The sequence below is a fragment of the Bubalus bubalis genome, chromosome 16 (assembly GCF_019923935.1).
Source record: "Bubalus bubalis isolate 160015118507 breed Murrah chromosome 16, NDDB_SH_1, whole genome shotgun sequence".
NCBI classification, from domain to species: Eukaryota; Metazoa; Chordata; class Mammalia; order Artiodactyla; family Bovidae; genus Bubalus; species Bubalus bubalis.
Window position 1 is genome coordinate 20063914 of NC_059172.1, and position 14147 is coordinate 20078060.

Below are 14147 nucleotides of genomic sequence, written 5' to 3' on the forward strand. Positions count from 1 at the left end.
CAGCCCTGCAGTCCTAACCAGGAGTCAGTAGCCAAGCCCCTGTGGATTCCCGTTTCATGTACAAAAGCCAAGACTCACTCTTTCTGCACAGAGTCGTTGTGCAGTCTTGGCAGTTGAGTAGGGAGGAGGGTGGCAGGGGGCCCCAAGAGGACAGTTAAGGTGAATAGTGACTCTGCAGAGAGATTCAGATGCCAGTGTGGGTAAGTTCACTCTGCTTTGTGATTCTCTGGTTTGTTAAAGCAAACGAGGGCCTGGGAGGTAAGATCAAGGTAGGACCTTCATCAGACACTGCAGATGGGTTTAACTCCCACAGCAGCCTTGGATCCTAAAAGTTTGCCATCAGTCAGTGGTTCTTTTCGCCTCTCAGTCCTAGACTCCCAGAGACAGCTGTGTGGTTCATGGTGTCCTTCCAGTACCTTCCCATTTCTTCACCCCTTTCGTGGTTCTTGGGCAGCACCGATGTCAGCTGGCTGGAAATCCAGAGGATGAGGTGGACAGCCTTGGACTGCCCTGGGCAAACGCTGCCTCCTGTCTCCACCTTCCTGCCTCATTCCAGAAATGCCTAGTTAGATTCTCTGTCCCCCACCCCTGTTATGCTTTAGAAGCAGAAGTGTTAATCCTCATAACACTCCATGAAAAAGTGTTACTCACTGCTTGTACAGATGAGGAAACTGAGGCATAGAAGGATTAAGTAATTTGCCCAAAGTCAGATAGTAATTGGTAGAGCTGAGACTGAAACTCAGCTGGCTGTCAAACCCTTTTAACCACCATGCCATAATGCACCGCTTCTAGAAAAAGGGCAACTCTGACCTGAAAAGTCTCCAACTCCCTCCCCCTCCTATCCCCCAAACCTTGAGAACTTGGCCTCCCTGAAGATTTCAGCCCAAATAGTCACGGGCAGACTCCTCTGTTGGGATGGGGCAGGGGAGAGCCGGGAACATCAGTGGTTGCGTTATTCGTTTATTATGAGAAAATCTCTCCTATCTCTGATTACCTAGTGCTGATCCGGGGGGCCCCTCTTTGGGAGCTGGTTGGCAATGAAGAAAGTGAAACCCTTTCTTGGGACCCCCTCAGTGATGAGATCACCCCTTATGCCTTGGCTGGGTTGGATCATCAGAAAGTCCCTAGAATTGTGGTTTCCAGCCTTTGAGCTGTTCCTGTCAGCAGCTTGGCTTCCCTGCCGGCTAATGGAGTCAGTTCATCAGATGGAGACGTTTTGGAAACTGTGAAAAGGCAGATGCTCTTTAAGAGTTCACTTGGCTTTAGGATGGGGGGTCAGGGGGAGTCACACACACGCAACCGGAAAGGTCTGTAATGAGTAGCAATTGAGGTTATGATGATTTTCATATGAATTGTCAGATCTTCTGTGTCCATTAACTATCTTTTGTGGTGAGGAAGTTGATTGTGTAACTGGAAGAAGAAACTCCAGAGGACTGTTAAATGATAGCTCAGTCCCCCAGGCTCTTGGCTCTTTATGCCGTGGAGGGTGGGAGTGGGAGTGGGCAGTGTTCATGACAGTAGACAACTTGCTTCTCTGGAAAAATGGTCAACTCAAATTAGAATGCCGTCCTGCTCCTCGGATGGCGGTGGGTCTCTGGTGGATCCTTGCCAAGTGGTTGGGAGGTGATGGGGGAGGGGGACAGGGCCAGAGGAGAGGAGCAACTGCAGTCAGCCGCCCAAAGGTCAGTTCTTCCCATAGACTTGTCAAAGGGACTTACCTTGTACTACTGCAAAGTCAGAGTTACAGCCTGTCTTACAGTCTGTTTGGGTAGTTGTTCTTTGCTGGCAGAGAGCCCAGGGTGGGGGTGGGCAGGATAGGAAAGAGGTAGAGGCCTGAGAGTGAATTCTTGGCTTGGCTCAGCCTCAGGGTAAACTGCTTTACATGCTGCTGAAAAACTGTAGATAGGAAGGGAAACCCAAGGAGCTGGCAGTGAATCCCCTCCACTCCTTATCAAAGGGATTCATTCAGATACTTCCTGAGTGCCAGAGATGGACTGCTGAACAGGCCAGATGCAGCCCTGGCCTTCATGGAGCTTCAAATCCAGCAGGGAAAATAGATGCCAGTGATCACAAGGGAACATAATGAGTAATGAGATCAGATGCAATGGAAGAGAGCAGCCCAGCTCAGGCAAGTCACTTAGCTTCCACTTGTCAGTCTCATCATTTATAAAGTGGGGGCCAGATCTCCCCTCACAGGCTGTTGCAAGGCTAACTGGGATTGTAGATGTTAAGTAATTGCTGTATGGTAGGTACTGGATTAATATTTATACAAACCCATGGATGAATATCCAGGCTTTCCTGGTGTCTCAGTGGTAAAGAATCCGACTGCCAACCAGGAGACGCAGGTTCCATCCCTGGTCTGGGAAGATCCCCTGGAAAAGGAAATGGCAACCCACTCCAGTATTCTTGCCTAGGAAGTTGGACAGAGGAGCCTGGTGGGCTGCAATCCATGGGATCACAGAAGAGTCGGATACAATTTAGCAACTAAACGGCAACAACAATGGATGAAGATGAATATGGTCATAGCAAATCTCCATTCAACAGCTTCATTCAAGCACCTCCTATATTCCAGGCATTGTTCTGGATGTTTAAAATATGAATTAAATAGATAAAAGCCCTGCCTCTTGAAGATTATGCTGTGTTCGGAAAAGACAGATAAAACAATACAATAATTAAGTAGAAAGCATAGTATGCTTGGTGTTATGGCGACAAGATGTGAAGAACTGACTCATTAGAAAAGACCCTGATGCTGGGAAAGATTGAAGGCAAGAGGAGAAGGGGATGACAGAGGATGAGATGGTTGGATGGCAACACCGACTCAATGGACATGAGTTTGAGTAAGCTCCGGGAGTTGGTGATGGAGATGGAAGCCTGGCATGCTGCAGTCCATGGGGTCGCAAAGACTTGGACCTGACTGAGTGACTGAGCTGATGGCAACAAGTACTACCAGGAATGTGAACAGGGGGAGACGGAAGCGGGCAGATAAAGGGCAGGGAAAACCTCACCGAAAGGCAGCTTTTGTGAAAAGTCCTGAAAGGGGTGAGGGAGCTAGCCAGTGCAGATCCCTGGGAAGCATTTCAAGAAAAGGAACAGCAAGTTTAGCTGCCCTGTGACCATAGCATGCCTGGTGTGTTTGAATACAGCAAAGAAGCCAGTGTGATATGGCCAGAGAGGTGGGGGTATGGAGGGTGACAAAGAGTTTTGAGGTCAATTTAAAGACTCATTGAGAGAGCTGTGCTGGGTGAAGGGTGGACATGCAGAGGGTGGGGCCCCCGAGGGCTTTGAATAGAAGAGTGCCGTAATCAGACTTGGCTTCTTGGGTCTGAGCAGGATCCCTCTCTTGGGAGTGGAGCACAGAGAGTGAAGCAGGGAGATCAGCTAGGCTATTACAGAAAGCCAGGTGAGCAAGAATGGTTTCCTGGACCACGTGGCATCAGGGAAGGCTGGAAGAGGGAGCTTGGCCTCATAGGGGAGGAGAGTACATTTCTGGATAGAAGTGTCTGCCCCATCCCGTCCCGACCTTCCTTCTTAGATGCCAGAGGAAGTTGATGATAACCACAGTGCCCTGACCCTAGGGTGCCCTGGCTTCCTGCCAGTTTGCCTTGAGGAAACCAGAGGAGCTCAGAAAGTCAAGACCAGACTTTTTCTCCCCAAAAAAGAAAAGAGCTACAGAAATACAGGTGGGCTGGACCAGATCTGGCCTCGGAAAGTGGGTGTTTCCAGGATTTCGTTCCTTTGGCTGGGGCTTTGTTTTCACTGAGGTATCTTTGAGCCTTCACAGTTGTTTATGCCTGTGGTCCTGTCCTTTCCCTACCAGTAGCTGTCCTCTCTAGAAGGGGATGCAGATCCTGAATTATCCATACTTCTCTGAGCACCGCTGGCTTCTTTACTATGTGGCCTCAGGCTCTTCTTGAGTTGGGGCCCCCTTTCACAGTGTTAAGTGGGCAAGTTCACATTTACACAAATGATAGTTCAAAGAGTAAGAAGATTCTTCACAAAGAGCAGATTCTAATCACAATAGCAATTACAAGTAATCTGGCAGAGGGGTTTTAGAGATAACAGGAAATCAATTTGAAATCAGAACATGCAGAAATAGGGCCTTTCCTGGTGGTTCAGTGGTTAAGACTCCACACTTCCACGGCAGGGGGCATGGGTCCGATCCCTGGTTGGGGGACTATTAATAAGATCCCACATGCTTCTAGGTGCTGCAAAAAGGAAAAAAAAAAAAGAACGTGAGGGTATAGCCAGGGTAATGGTTAAAAAACGGCTAATACTGAGTGTTTACTTTATCCATTAGCCCATTTACTCTTCATAGCAACCCCATAGAGGTGGTGTTGTGGACTCTGTTTTACAGATGGGGAAAACCACACACACAAATGGATACACACAAGGAGACACACACACACACACACGGATTCAGTAAAACCACACACACAAATGGATACACACAAGGAGACACACACACACGGATTCAGTAACTTGCCCAGAATAATTCAGAGGTAGATGATCTATCCCCAGAGCCTATGCTCTTGGCCACAACTCCTTAAGATACCTCTAAACAGCTTGCTTCCTTCTTACAATTTAAATGATGAATTTTGTCTTTGTGTTTACATTCAACTTTATCATAAACTTGAGGATCACAGATCATAACTGCCAAAACATTCCCAGGGAACCGAGAGTCCGGATCCCTGAGGGTTCCCAGATGGCTCTGGCGGGTCCGAGATGCCGAGGCCATCCAGAGTGATTAGGGCAGAGTAAGGGGCTCATCCATCAAGGAGAGGCACTTTGCCGCTGATGTGAATTCGTTTATCCCCCTTCCTCCTCTTTGTCTCTTTATCCTGCCTCCTGCTCCCAGCCCTGCACACAGGCCTGATGTATCGGCATCTCAATCACTTCTGCTTCCCCTAGAGATCAAGGCCCGGCCTTGGGCCCTGAGGCCTCCCAGAGTAAATCAGTAAATTGGGAGGAGAAGGGCAGAGAAGGGATCAAAAGAAAGTGGGGTCCTTTCTGCTGCCAGCTACCTGTCATGTGCCGCTTCTCCCAGGCGCGGGGGAGGAAGAGAAGGAGCTGCCCTCGGGAAAATCTGGAGGGAAAAGGTCCTTCTCCAGCCCTAGAAATTAGGTCTCTGAAACCCATCAGACGAAGAAACCCAAGTCAGGGAGAATTCTGTTCTTAAAAAGCATATTAAACTGAATCCTGTGTTTTCCGCCCTTTACACAAGGCCAAGGTGGAAGGCAAGCGTGAATTTTCTAAACTTCAACTGTCAGAGCTAAGGAAGGAGAAAATTTCCACATTTTCTCAGCTGTTTCAAAATGTATTTTTAAGCATTCAGATGAAGGGATTGTTCCAAAGGACCTCTTCTTTCAAGGGATATAACTTGCTCTATTTTGATTATTTTTCCTCCCCCTTTTTCTCCAGCCTCTGTCTTTTTCCACTTTCCCCTCTCCCAACAAGAGTCTCCAGGGATTTCCCAACTGGAAGCTCTCCTCTCCATGGCAGAGCAGTCTCCTAGCCCTCATCTCTCCCTGCAGCTCCTCTTTCCCGTCCTGGAGATGGACCTGCCCTGGGTCTGGGCAGCTGAGAAGACAGGTGCTGCGTTTGCCTCCACCAAACCGCTCTCTCGGTTTAGGGCTTTGCTACCTGGAAAGTTCATGTCAAGGGGAGACGAGTTCCACTCTGCCTTCCTGTCTTTGTTATCTGGGGCACAAAGATTGTTAAGTTAGCTAATGGCTGGCCTCTTGCGGCTGATTAGTGCTGTTAACCAGCCTGAGCAGCCTGAATCAGGACAAGCTTTGTGACAATTAGTGATGGATTGCCTGTTGCTGCTTCCTAGGGGTCGTGTCAGCAGGACCCATGACTTGTGGCTCACCAGCTTTGGGGCCCCCAAACTTTGGGGTCGCCCCTCAACAGAGTCCTGGATGACTCTGATGGGCAAACCCATTTAGGAAGGTGGGATCCCAGGGACCAGGTCCTTTTGATCTTTCACTTCCTGTGTGGCTGGTTGAACAAAGACTAGCTCATTAAATATTGGAAACGTGGCATATATTGAAGGGGCCCAGATCTGTTCCTTACCTCTGATGATAATAACAGAACAGAGCCCACTTATTGGCTCATTGGCAAACTCTTGCCACGTGTCAGGCATTAGGGCTTTGTGTGCATTTGCCCTTTTTAGTATTCACCCTAACCACTAGAGAAGAAACCACCTTCATTTTACAGAGGAAGAAACTGAGGTCCTAGAGGTCAAGTAGCTAATGCAGGGTCATGGTCAAACAGCAGGTTGATGGCAATCATTCCCCCCCCACCCCGAAAGTGTTTATTGAACATCTACTATGTACCTGACATTGTTCAGGTAACCCCTGCCGGAAGGAGTTTACATTTTGGAGGGAAGCACCAGACATTGAACAGCTGAGCAAATACTCAGACACAAGAAGCTCTGTGTAAATGCTTCCGGGGAACTAAAAGGACGGCAGAGTCAGTATCCCCAGAGCTCTCAGGCTGAGAAGAGCAGGCAGCATCACCTGGTAATCTCAAGGCAGATTTAATTCACAAGGCAGACTTAACTCACCTGCATGTCCACAGTGCTTCGCCCTCCCTGGTAGCTGTGTGTTTGCATTAGGAAACGATTGTGTGCCTTGTTTTGTGAGAGGCAGAGCCAGAACTGGCATAAAAAGTGAAGTTCTCATGATGCTGGCACTCTGAATTGCATCTCTCCTCTGCGAGTCTGGAGTCACACTTACCAGCCTCACCCTGGACATAGATGGCCTTGTTCTCAGTGAAAGTAACCCAGGAATCCCCCTGATGGGAAAAGCCTGGGGAATTTACTGTGGTTCTGAAGTTCTGGTTACAGCCTCTGCTCTAGGAAGGGCAGGGAGAGGTGAGCCCAACAGCTCTCATTCTCAGCTGATACCTGTTCTCGCCTGACGCCGAACCTCCTCCATTCACTCCTGCCTTTCTGAGTCACACTCAGCTGGCCCTGCTGGGTGTCCACAAATAGCGCCTCAGTGTGACTTCACACCGGAAGCTCATCTGCCTGACTCATGGCCTGCTATGGGCATCTCCCTGGGGAGAGGCTCCTGGCTCTGCCCTACCCCCGCAGGGGAAGAGCCAGGAAAAGGGGAAAATCCCTCACTAGGGCACCTGTTGTGGAAAATACCTGCAGCCCCAGCTTGGCTCTGCTTCAGGTGCCCTGGAGCTGGCAGCTTCACTAGATGCCTGTGAGACTGGGGGCAGGGGGTGGCAGGCACAGTTCAGATTTGGGGAGGCATTTACAGCAGAACACTGCAGATCTTATCTGTGAGATTCCTCCCTGGCGCTCCAGTAGTTAAAGACTCTGAGCTCCCAATGCAGGGGGCACAGGTTCGATCCTTGGTCTGGTAACTAAGATCTTACATACCGAGGGGCATGGCCTTAAAAAAAAAAATCCCATTTGTGGTGAGAGGAGGGAATATTGATATGGTTAATTTATGCACCAAAAGAAATGCTATTTGAAGAAAAAAATATACAGCAATTATCTATGGAGGTAAGAGTACAGAAAACTTTCTTTTTCTATATTTGTTTGCCTTTCTAGTTTTTAAATAATAATCATATTTATCATTATAATCAGAAACAAAGATCTGGAGGAAAAAAATCCAAATAAACCAAACCCAAGTATCCTAAAACATAACAGCCTTGTTAAATGCCTAACAGTGAGCCAAGGGTGACCATTATATGCAAGTGACTGGGGTGAACTTAACATTCACCCAGCAAGCTTCAGCTGCCTCCCTAGCTACAGAAGGACCAAGTCAGTTCCCCAGGGCATCTCCCCTCATGGTCCCAGCAGAGCAGAGAGAAAAAAACACCTGTTCTCTGGACCAGTACATCCTCGAGGCCCAGCACGGTGCCTGGCCTCCAGTAAGGGCTCAGTAGAAATGTTTTATTTGGAATGGACGCATGAATAAATAGTGTTTAAAAAAGGATTGAAGAAGACGATTTAGCTAATACAAACTTTAACGCTTGATGAAGTGGACGGGCTCCTTTTGGAGAACTGCAAAATAGGGTGGAAGGCAAGAGCTTTTATGGAATAAAGAACAAGGAGGAGGGGAAGAAAAAATAGCTGATTGGCCAGAGCCACATGGTCAGCCTTGTTTGGGTGGAAAAGCCCAGAGTTGGCTTGGCACTTGGGGATCAAATGACTGGATCCATATTGCATTTCTGATCAAGTGGAGTGTTGAAAGGGATGTAAAAGTTATCAAAGTTTCAGTGTGCTGATGTGGTACTTTGGGCTGGAGTGGCTCCATCTGGGGCCCAGAAAGTTATGTCAACAATAGATATACTGTGCTAATTCCCTGTCAGTCCCGTAGTTAAGACTCTGAGCTTTCACTGCCAAGGGTCTAGGTTCAATCCGTGGTCGGGTAACTAAGATCCCACAAGTCTCATGTTGCAGCCAAAAAAATTAAAAAATCCCAGCAGATTCAGTGCTCTTCCCCTCACTAGGAATTAGGGAAGTCCACATGATGCCATTTCTGGGACATTCCTTTTGTTGTTTGTTTGTAGGATTTACTTATTTATTAACATTTATGGTGTTCATTGGAAGGACTGATGCTGAAGCTGAAACTCCAGTACTTTGGCCACCTCATGCAAAGAGTTGACTCATTGGAAAAGACCCTGATGCTGAGAGGGATTGGAGGCAGGAGGAGAAGGGGACGACAGAGGATGAGGTGGCTGGATGGCATCACTGACTCCATGGACATGAGTTTGGGTAAACTCCGGGAGTTGGTGATGGACAGGGAGGCCTGGCGTGCTGCGATTCATGGGGTCACAAAGAGTCGGACACGACTGAGTGACTGAACTGAACTGAACTGAATGAATTTTAAAGAATAGTTTTAGATTTAGAGAAAAGTTGCAGGAATATTACAGTAAGTCCCCAGATGCCTCAAACCCAGTTTTCCCTCTTATCATCTTACGTTTGTCACATGTACATTTGTCTCAACAAGTATCTCAGTTTGATACAGTGTTATTAACTGAAGTCCGTACTTCATTAGTATTTCCTGGGTTTTCACCTGTTGTCCTTTTTCTGTTTCCAGGACCCTGTTACTACATTTAGTCACCCTATCATCTTAGAGTCCTCTCCGCTGTGATAGTTTGGCATCTAAGCCTTTCCTTGCTGCTGTTCTTAGGTGTTTTTTAGAAGGTCCCTCAGTTTGGGTTTGACTGAGGTTTTTCGCATAATTAGGTTGGGATTGTGGGTTCTTGCGGGGGAAGACCACAGAAGCAAAGTGCCCTTCTCATCACATCGTGCCCAGGGTACATGCTGTCAACATGATTTACCACTGATGAGGCTCACCTTGCCCCCTGGGACGTTTGTCAGGTTTCTCTGCTGTGATGTAGTGGAAGGTTTGTCTGTTTTCCCCTCAATTATCCATTTGATCATTTGTTCAATTATTGTTAATCATATGATACACAGATATTTAGTTTACACTTTGGATTGTAATCCTCGATTGCTGAAATTGTTCCATCCTGGGTCATTGAGAGCTCTTTTCTTTGGCCCCTGCATCCCTTTGACATGCCCCATCATTCTGGCTTTTGGTTTTTTTTTAGCACTGTCTTACTTTCCGGCATTACAAGATGCTTCAGTTTCATCTTGTGTATTTCCTGCCCCATTCCTAGAATCTGCCATTTCTCCAGGGAGCTCTGGGTCCTTTCGGTGGTATTGGCAACCAGGATCTGGGTATGGGATGTACTGGTTGCTACTGGGGAAATAACAGCCAAATCTGTACAATAGTTTTGTGATGAGAATAACAGGGAAGGGGCTGGAAGAGGTGGTCACTAACTAAGCCTTCTGCCAAATCAGCAGCTTGAGGTAGACACTGCTGCTGCTGCTAAGTCACTTCAGTCGTGTCCAACTCTGTGTGACCCCAGAGATGGCAGCCCACCAGTCTCCCCCGTCCCTGGGATTCTCCAGCAAGAACACTGGAGTGGGTTGCCATTTCCTTCTCCAATGCATGAAAGTGAAGTCGCAAGCCAGTCCCATTTTACTGATGAAAGACTAAAGACTTGCCCAGCATCCCAGGAAAATGGGAAGGCCGTGTGTGTGTGTGTGTGTGTACTCTCGGGCATGTATGTGCACTCTCACACAGGTATGTAGCTGTCCATCCCATGAACTCTCCAGGGGCAAGCAGAGGCTCTGCTTTGTGAACTGAATATTGGGAAGTTTTACAAGAAAGTGGACACAGGTAGAAGAGCAAATGTCAGGCAAAGTAGTAGAACCTGAAGCAGGTGGCAATTACTGCGTAGACACTTAAAGACTTTTTCAAAGACATTTAATGTCAAGAAAATAGTGTGTAGTAAGTAAAATGAAGCAACACTGTATGTTTAAAAAATATATCAGTACCTCTAAGTGATGGGATTGTGGGTGATTTTTATTTTCTACGTTAGACCTGATTGTATTTTCTGTATTTTTCTGCAGTCAACATGCATTGATTATAATGATAAGAGTAATTTAATGTGAATCCAGTGAGTGAGTTTCATTCTTAGGGTCATCTAATCTCCCGTGACTGATTTTTTGTTGGCTATGTTTGTCTTATGTGTTAGGTGTTTCTTTCATGTCTTTTGTAATGGCCCTCAAGGAATTCCATTTTGGCATGGAATCACTGTCAAAGAATAAATAATTTTTTAAAAGATTATCACATAATGAGATGCTGCTTCATGCACCCTAGTAACCAAACAGACAGTAACGAGTACTGGCCAGGACGTACAGAAATCGAAACCCTCACGTACTGTTTGTTGGCAGAAATGTAGTGATGCAGGCAATGTGATAAAATATTCTGGTACTTCCTCAAAAAGTCAAATGTAAAATTACCATATGACTCAGCAATTCCACTCCTGGGTGTAGATGTACAAGAAATGAAAATACATGTGCTCACAAAACTTGTAAGTACATGCTCACAATAGCATTATCTGTAATAGCTGAACAGTGGAAAGAATCCAAATGTCCATCAACTGTTGCAAAGGTAAAGTGTGGTCTAGCCATACACCGCAAGATCGTTGAGCCACAAAAGGAAGTAAAGCACTGATACAGCATGACGTGGATGACCCTTAAAAATACTGTGCCACATATGTAAAAGAAGCCAGGCACAAAAGGCTACATGTTGTATGATACCATTAACATAACCTGCCTAGGGTAGGCAAATTTATAGAGACAAAGTAGATTACTAGTTGCCAGGGCTGGGCAGGGGTGGGGAAGACAGGGAATGGGGGTGTCTTTGGGGGGCTATTAAAAATGTTCTGGAATTAAACAGTCGTTATGGTTTTACAATTCTGTGAATATACTAAAAGCCACTGAGTTGTACGTATTCAAAGGGTAGATTTAATGATATGTGACGTCTTCAGTTTTGATTTATCAGTGCTGGGCCCAGACTCCCTACAGTGGAGCAGTGTAGAGCGTGGATCCTGTTGCTTCCTGGCTTGGAAGTGGGATCCTGGGCAAGTTGCTTAACCTCCTGCAGTGTCGGTTTTCTTTTATTTATTTATTTGTGGTTGTGGTGGATCTTCGTTGCTGTGCAGCCTTTCTCTCGTTGCTGCGAGCTGGGGCACTTTTCATTGTGGTGCACAAGCTCCTCATTGCGGTGGCTTCTCTTGTTGCAGGGCACAGGCTCTAGGTGCCCGGGCTTCAGTGGTTGCAGCATGTGGGCTTAGCTGCCCCACAGCCTGTGTAATCTTCCTGGACCAGAAAGTGCGTCCCCCGCATCGGCAGGCAGATTCTCAACCACTGGATCACCAGGGAAGTCCCAGTGTCAGTTTTCTTAGAGTAAATGGGGCCCGTTACATTACCAAGGGGTCTTGGGCATTTTGTGTGGACCCCATACTCCCCTTCCATATCCTCTTCTAGTCTGCCACTGTTAATGACTCCCTAAGGAGACAGGGTCGTCATTCATGTAAGGGGACCTTGGGTTTTGCTTCCCATTTCCCCAGGAAAGCCCCTGCATTAAAACTACCTCTTTCAAGAGACGGGGCTTCTAGGTAGGGGCCAGAGGGATGGCTTATCCTACCAAGCCGTTTCCGTTTCCGGTGTTTGTTTGAAGAAATAAAAGTCATCTACGTGTAGGTGACTTCTTCTGAAACGTCACGGGGCTTCTGAGCTCAAGGCACTCATATAGCTCATGTTTATTTTTCAGACACACTTTCTTCCCTCCCTTTCTCCCTCTTCCCTCCTTTTCTCTCTCTTTCTAAGGGAAGGGAGTAGGAGAACCAGGAGCTGAGGGTGGGCTCTGTAGTCTGCACACACAGCGTGGAGTCAGAGTGCTGTTAGAGCTATGATGTCACTATGACCACTCAGAGCCTCCGAACCCGCACCTCCGTGCTCCCCTCCAGCTTGTCTGTGGACCAGGACCAGGACCTGGAGTGGGAAGGTGGAGGGCAGACTGACTTGCCCTCTCTCTTTCCATCCTGCTTGAGTGCCTGGGTCTGCAGTCAGCGCCCGACCCTCTGACATCTGTCCCCAAGACAGCCATCTCCTAACAGACCAGGCAAAGGGAGGAGGCGCAGTCAAGAGAAAGCTATTCTGAAGCCAAAGCTATTCTGTGGTTTGCTTTACTAGTGAGAGGGTCCAATGTTTTCACTAAGGCTTAAAGTTAAAATAAATTCGTGTTCTCTGAACATGGGTTTTTCCTACTTATGAAGCATCGATCATGTTCTTGGAACTGCAGAGATGACAGAGGGAGGGAAGTAGTAAGGCGAAAAGCATAGCCTCTGCCCTTTATAAGCTTCTGGTAAAAGGGTTGTCGATATCACAGTAGCTCCTGTGGGAGCCCGAGAACCCTGGGAGAGGGCCGAGGGCGATGGTGGTAAAAGGCCACATCCTCACTGATGGGGACGATGGCACAGACAGGGACACTGTCCTTGTATCACGTGCCCAGCACTGTGCATTCCTGGGGCCTCAACTGTCACGGGTGCTCTCTGAGAGCAGGTGTTATCCCCATTCTACAGATGGGGAAACTGAGGCTCTGACAAGGTGTCACATGTCCAAGGCCACAGGGTGAGTAAGTGATAGAGCCAGATTTGAGGCTGGGTCTGCCCAACCCGTAAGCTTCTACTCGTGACCACTGTGCCATGGTCTGCAACAGCTCTGGGAAGAAGGTGTTGAGCAGTCACTGGGTAGAAAGAGGAAGGACAGGAACGGGGGTTGCCGCCAGTGCAGAGACTGCAATCATGAGTATTTCAGAATCTGGAAAGAGGGGAGTGGACCATCCTCTGCTCTTCTGAACCAGTCGGGATAGACGCATATAACCTATTCCGGGGGTGTGCTTGAGTCCTGGGCTCCCAGATCTCAATGGGCTAGAATCACACCAGGTGAGGACCTGTGATGGAGGGAGGGGCCCCCACATGGAAAGGGGAGTCAGTTTACTGGTGTGGACACAAGACAAGAGGCGGAAGCTGCAACAAGACAGGTGGGATTAAATGAAAACTTTCTAGCAGCTGGGGCTGCACACGAGCTCCTGATCACCAGAACTGAGTCCTCAGGCAGCTACTCAGGGTGTCGTGTGGGAATGTCAAACATCAGGGACTGATCAGACAGTGCCATCTGTACTGGGGGGTGTGGTGAATATTGATACCATAGTGGCAGCATATTAAATAAAGACGAATCATGGGGATGTGCAAAATGAGAGGCTTTGTGGTTTCTGTAGTCCTTTCCAGCCTTGGCTGTTAATAAATACATGTCAGGCTCTTCTGAGTTTGGAAGGAGGAGATGCCATGTGTGTTATAGTAAAGCCCAGGGACAAAAAAGTGATCTTTTGAAATTTTAGTCTAGGCAGTTAAGATTTTGATGCTTTCTCACCTCGACCATCTGGCAGGGAGCCTGGGGGTGGACAGTAAGGTCTCTAAGGTGACATTGCTTCCACCTCAGAGTCATCTGCGGCATGCTGACTGGTCAGTGACTCGAATAATGAGGTTGATGCTGGGAAGCAGGAGTCTACTTTTCTCTGCCCTCCATTCACTGCAGCCTTCCGCCTGCAGGGCACAACCCCTCACAGGGGCATGAGCTGCAAAGCAGATCTGCCGGAGCTAGAACAGGAGCCCACCAGAGCCACCCAGGCAGGAGAAACACCCCCACAGAAAGATAAGGTTAATCTGCTCAAGGCGTGAGTGAGAATGTGGGGAGCTATGTTGTT

General features: G+C 47.8%; 1 protein-coding gene and 1 long non-coding RNA gene across 2 annotated transcripts in view; one reads left to right on the top strand and one right to left on the bottom strand.

The window, feature by feature from the left end:
* The window catches only part of ABTB2 (ankyrin repeat and BTB domain containing 2), a 186844-nt gene that overhangs the window by 107067 nt on the left and 65630 nt on the right, over positions 1-14147 (top strand). The window lies entirely within an intron of this gene.
* LOC123329726 lies at positions 3972-5160 on the bottom strand. The gene is made up of 2 exons (XR_006545266.2): positions 5022-5160; positions 3972-4205 (listed from the first exon to the last, which is right to left on the bottom strand). It is a non-coding gene; the product is annotated as an uncharacterized LOC123329726 (long non-coding RNA).